This window comes from Podarcis cretensis, assembly GCF_951804945.1.
Source record: "Podarcis cretensis genome assembly, chromosome: 1".
NCBI lineage: Eukaryota > Metazoa > Chordata > Lepidosauria > Squamata > Lacertidae > Podarcis > Podarcis cretensis.
The window spans coordinates 8,226,949-8,232,948 of NC_137170.1; positions in this window are offsets into that span (position 1 = coordinate 8,226,949).

The window sequence follows — 6,000 nt, forward strand, 5'->3', positions numbered from 1 at the left end:
ATTGGTTTAATATCCTTAACACATCAAACTAAATACCTAGTCGCAGTGACAGCAACTTTGTACATATTTAAACACCATCAAATAAATCAAACATGAAAAAGTAATATATCTAAAAATGCACAGCTCTCTGGTAGCAGTTTCCAATGTTATGTATGTACACTTAGAATAACCTTAGGGCTTGGGTGATATTACACTCTTAACACAAACATAGTAAATCAACCCTCAATGTCAAAAACCCTGCTCTCTCAGCACAGTAATTACAAAAGGACAACATAAACGCTGCTGGCAAGAGGCGGGGGAGACAATTAAAGCAGGAGTAAGAAACGAGAAACGATGGAGAGAGGAGTCAGCGAGTGAGTTATGGAGCAGGCTGCTCCTTAAGAATTGGAATAATTCTCTTTCTGAAGCAACTGGATGTCGACAAAGTGCTGAACAGTAACACAGACCAAAAGACAACATTCCATAACTAAAAATGAATAAGGAACTGGTGCTACCATGAAATTATTATGAAAAGGGACTTTCCCTTGATATTACAATAATTGGTTTTGTGATGCCCTTAGTTCTAACATGCCTATGGTTTGTTAAATTACCGTCAGGGCTTGGAATGATTTCATTCAGTTGAACAAAGCTCAACTAGCTCCTTTTAAAAGCGAGCTGCTCATTTTATGGAAGGCAGAAGCCATTTTGGGAAGGAAGCAGGATATGAATGAATGACAGTGAAATCAAATCATTTTGTTAGCCATTCAGGGATGGCCCTCTACCAGTTTTCCAATATCTGGGTTTCACTTTTCTGGTTGCGTCCAACACGGAGAACAAAAGAGTCTTTGTCTTTAAAAAAGGACACCCAAATACGTAAAGAGACATAAACTGGAGAGAATCTTACTTTATCATATATCTATAATATATTACATTCCTGTAATGGTGTATTGCAGGGGGGGGGGGGAATAGTCGTCTTGGACAAGCTATTTCCCCATCATTAATCTTCCTGCAGACCTTCCAGAATTGCCCAGAATGTAGGTTGGAAACCACTGGGTTAGCAACATCACATGGGGCCAGTTGAGGGCAATGGTGTGAAGACAGCCCATGTGATCCAACCACATGATTTCACTATTTCACATAATCTTAAAAGGTAAAGGGACCCCTGACCATTAGGTCCAGTCGTGACTGACTCTGGAGTTGCGGCTCTCATCTCGCTTTATTTGCCGAGGGAGCCGGCGTACAGCTTTCGGGTCATGTGACCAGCATGACTAAGCTGCTTCTGGCGAACCAGAGCAGCGCACGGAAACGCCGTTTACCTTCCCGCTGGAGCGGTACATATTTATCTACTTGCACTTTTACGTGCTTTTGAACTGCTAGGTTGGCAGGAGCAGGGACCGAGCAACGGGAGCTCACCCCATCGCGGGGATTTGAACCACCAACCTTCTGATCGGCAAGTCCTAGGCTCTGTGGTTTAACCCACAGCACCATAATCTTAGGCAGTGCTTTTTTCTGGGGGGAACAGGGGTACGTACACCCCTTAAATTTTTGTGAATCTTTGTACTTTTGTCCATTTACTGTATTTTTCCCAATTTGAACTATAAAATGGTGCTTTTCTTGAGTCAAAATGAGAGTATCCCTAAACATTTTTTAAAGAAAAAAAGCACTGATCTCAGGGAAGTGTTGGCTGCAGGCATAGGAGACTGCTGACCTGGCAATCTATCGCCTATGACCAAAACTGGTTTCTAGATCTGTAAGACACAGAACAGCTGTGGGGCCAGTTGTGTACTCCAGGCTTCACCAACTTTGTGCCCTCCAGATGTTTGGGCACCAGGTTGGCAGTGGCCAGTGCATCCGCTGCATTCCATTTACCGCAAGGTAAATACTTGCCCAAATGGAAACTGGCTGGTAGACGGATGCTACAGAAAATATACAACAATCATCGACATCTGCTCTCCAGATGCTAAATTTGCATAGTTGGCCTTGAAGGGAACAACTCTCCCTGCTATAGTGTATCCTTTTTGTTATTGTTGATGTACGATGTTTTCGCTGCTCTGCTCCGCCTGCTGCAAAAGAAGACAAAAGGGGGCAAGGAATTAAAGCAACTCCCATGAAACGAACGTGGCAGAGAGCATCCATCATCATCTCACACACACAAAAGTAAATAAATAAAAATATGAAGTCCCCACAGCATTCCTGAAAGGGAAGGGATTTCGGCTGGATAATGAGAAAACCATGTTGTTGAAAAACCTTTAGCTCAATTCATGTGTGTGTGTGTAAGCAGGAATCAAAGAGCCAAAAGGTATTTTTTATAAAAATTAAAAAATTAAGACTGTAATTTAATGGGGGTGGGGGTGTTTATGTTTCTTACTTAGTTTGCTTTTTATCTTTTTAAACTATTCATTTTTTTTTTTCATTTCACAAGACATGTTGTTAATGTTCCAGTAGGGGAGAAGAAGCTTCTTCGAGAGTGGGGAACCTTTGGGTCTCCAGCTGTTTTTGGACTACAACTCCCATCATCCCCAGCTAGCAGGGATGATGGGAATTGTAGACCAGCACACCGCTGCACTTCCAGCTTGACACTCGCTCCCCCAGCCACCAGCCCTGACCACCCCACCCCACCCCCGTCCCACATCTGAGCAACATGGAATGATGGCCAGCGATGCATTCTCAAAAGGGAAAGCTTGGCTGCATAGGTTTGGACTTGATTCTGGCGACATATACAGGGCAGGAAGGGACCTAATTTTGCTGGGTCAGATATAAAGGTAAAGGGACCCTTGACCATTAGGTCCAGTCGTGGCTGACTCAGGGGTTGCGGCGCTCATCTCGCTTTACTGGCCAAGGGAGCCGTCGTACAGCTTCCGGGTCATGTAGCCAGCATGACTAAGCTGCTTCTGGCAAACCAGAGCAGCGCACGGAAACACTGTTTAGCTTCCCGCCGGAGTGGTACCTATTTATCTACTTGCACTTTGGCATGCTTTTGAACTGCTAGTTTGGCAGGAGCAGGCACTGAGCAACGGGAGCTCACCCCGTCGCAGGGATTCGAACCACCGACCTTCTGATTGACAAGCCCTAGGCTCTGTGGTTTTAACCCACAGCGCCACCCACATTCCTAAACAGTGTGGTACGCTATCTTTATTTTCTTCTTCTTTGCTAACTCAGGAGGTGTTCAGTGTAAAACGGCTACATGAACACCTCATCGCCTCCCAGCCACTTTCTCTTCTGCTTCTCCAACTTGGCTTAGCTATAACAACAATAAAAAGGAGGGGTGGAGAACCATTTCAGCTTGGGAGAGGAAGAAAAAGTCCAGATCAGGAACTCTGCACTCATGAAATCTTGGCCTGGTTGAAGGCTACGAAGCCGTCGCTTCCTTTGATGTGCGCTGCTGTTTTTCGACTTTAAAATGCGGCCAGAAAATCGCGAGGCATGTTCCCTTCCCTACTGTGGATAATAATATCCATTCGCTAAAAATGTGCGCACAGGAGAAACAGCTCGTTTAAGATGAGGGGACATCTGACCACGGGGAGAGAGAAAGCTGCCCAATTATGAAACAGCTCCACAAGCTCAGTATTATCTGAGTTTTTTAAAATAAATAAAGAAACTCCGTGTTTAACAGGATGCAAAGTTGATTAAGCCCAACTTCTGTCTCCTTGGGAAAGTAGAACCATCTGCTCCTGATTTGCCAAGGGGAAAAAATCCAAATATATAACTGGAAATGGCTTAGCCTGAGAATGTGGCACCTGAGACAGTTTGAGGAAACACCAAAGATGATAGTAGAAACCAAACCACCATAAGGATGTTAGAAGAGTCCTTCTGGATCGGAACAATGGCCCAACGCATCCAATATCCTGTTCTCACAGTGGTCAAGCACTGGGAAACCCAGAAGCAGAATTTGAGCACAAGAGAACTCTTCTCCCCTAAGGCTTCCAGCAACTGTAAGAAGTAGAGCCCAGCCCATTAGGGTTGGTAGCCATTGCTGTTGTCGGCATGCAGAGGGCTGTGAGGCCAGCTGGCTAGCCCCGGCTGGGCCATTCCCTTCCAGCAGCCCGGTGCAAAGACCATCACTTCTGCTCCGACATAAATCAGCAACCCAGGCTTCAAAGTCAGGGCACACTATCAGCAGATCAAACTGCGCACACAGAATAGGCGTGAGGCTTGTGGAAGCATACTACAACTACAGATTTATTAATCATAAATCAGGACAAAGAAACATGTCGTCTCTCTCTCATGTCGTCTCAAAGAGAACGGGGGGAAAACAAAAGCTATACACAAACGGAAGTTCCCAGCAAGCTGTGCTGGAATGTAAACAGACATGTGACACGTAAGAATCCCATGTCTATTCCTTAAGGTGGAACGGAAATCTCAACAGCTGCTACCAGCATGAATTTAAAGCTCTCTCCTGTGGTTCCACAGTTTAGTTCTGCACTATATGAAGAAGTGTGTGCAGATCTTGCTATCCGAACACAATGCATCCTCAATAAATGGTTTGTTAGGTGGTTTGCGTAACAAGCTGACGATTTCCATTGAGTCCTATGGGGAAATTTCCAGTGTTAGAAACTGGGATAGGAAAGGTGGGAGCCAAATGGCTTCTGAGACTTGGGTTGTAAGCGCCAAAACAGAATGTCTAGTTGCCATGGGCAGCAGGGGGATGGGACATCAACACTTTTTATTTATTATTTTGATAAGCATGAACTAATACGCAATTCACATAAGTGACACGCTGTTAATATCACATTTTTAGCAGAAATTGTGCATACATGTTTAATTCAGTGTTTCCAATAAAAATATTGGTACCATACTTCAGTCTTCAAAACATTCTACTCTTTGTTGTTAAATTCCTTAACGTATTGTCTATCCTTAACATATACTTCGAGGCTTCAAAGCACATACTTTTCAGTCATCCTTGAGTGTCAGCCAGGTGCAAAAAAATGGCGCCCAGACTTTTGGAGGTGCTCACAAATGGAGAATCTTTAGGTGCAAAATGCGACTGGCACCCTGCTAATTTCGAACCCTGGAAATTTCTAATTTTGAGCACAAAATGACCGGGGGGGTGGGGGTGGGACTGTGAAAACCCAGGAAAATCCTCAGAAACATTGCAAAGGGCAAACAAAGAAGGAAAAAATGCTGTCTTATTTGTCCAATTTCTCCCCCTCCTTCCCCTCCCAGCAATCATGGCTTCTGTCAAAATAGCTGCAAAAGGAGTAAGGCTTGCATAGGCTGCTTATTGTTTACCAGGGGTTTGGTACTCAAATCTCATGTTTGGATAGGTTAATTTTCATAGAATGAGCATTTGGATAGAGGGACAGCATGAATCTTGAAATATTCGACTTCACTGTATTATGAGATATGTAGTCTTCTTCCCACCTTGCAAAGCTTTACTTCTTCTTTGTTGAGTGATGACACTCCGGAGCAATCCCAGGCATATTTTCTTAAACAGTTTGATGTTATTGAGGCTGTTTTAGTTCCGGTGCAGTGTAAGAACAGGGATGGGTGGATCCGCTGTCAGATCCTGAGAAGATTTGCAGCAGAGTCAATGAAGTGTATGCAACTGTACGCACATATGGTCGGAGCCAGTAATCATGCTTCTGAATCCCAGTTGCTGGATACAACAGGAGGAGAGAAGGCTCTTGTGGTCGGATCCTGCTTATGGGTTTCCCAGTAAAGGCACCTGGTTGGCCACTGTGAAAAGGTAAAAGGTAAAGGCAAAGGACCCGTGGATGGTTAAGTCCAGTCAAAGGCGACTCTGGGGTTGCAGCGCTCATCTCGCTTTCAGGCCGAGGGAGCCAGCGTTTGTCCACAGACAACTTTCCAGGTCATGTGGCCAGCGGGACTAAACCGCTTCTGGCACAAAGGAACACGGTGATGGAAATCAGAGTGCATGGAAATGCCGTTTACCTTCCCACCGCAGCGGTACCTATTTATCTACTTGCACTGGTATGCTTTCAAACTGCTAGATTGGCAGGAGCTGGGACTGAGCAACAGGAGGTCAACCCATCACAGGGATTCAAACCGCTGACCTTCTGA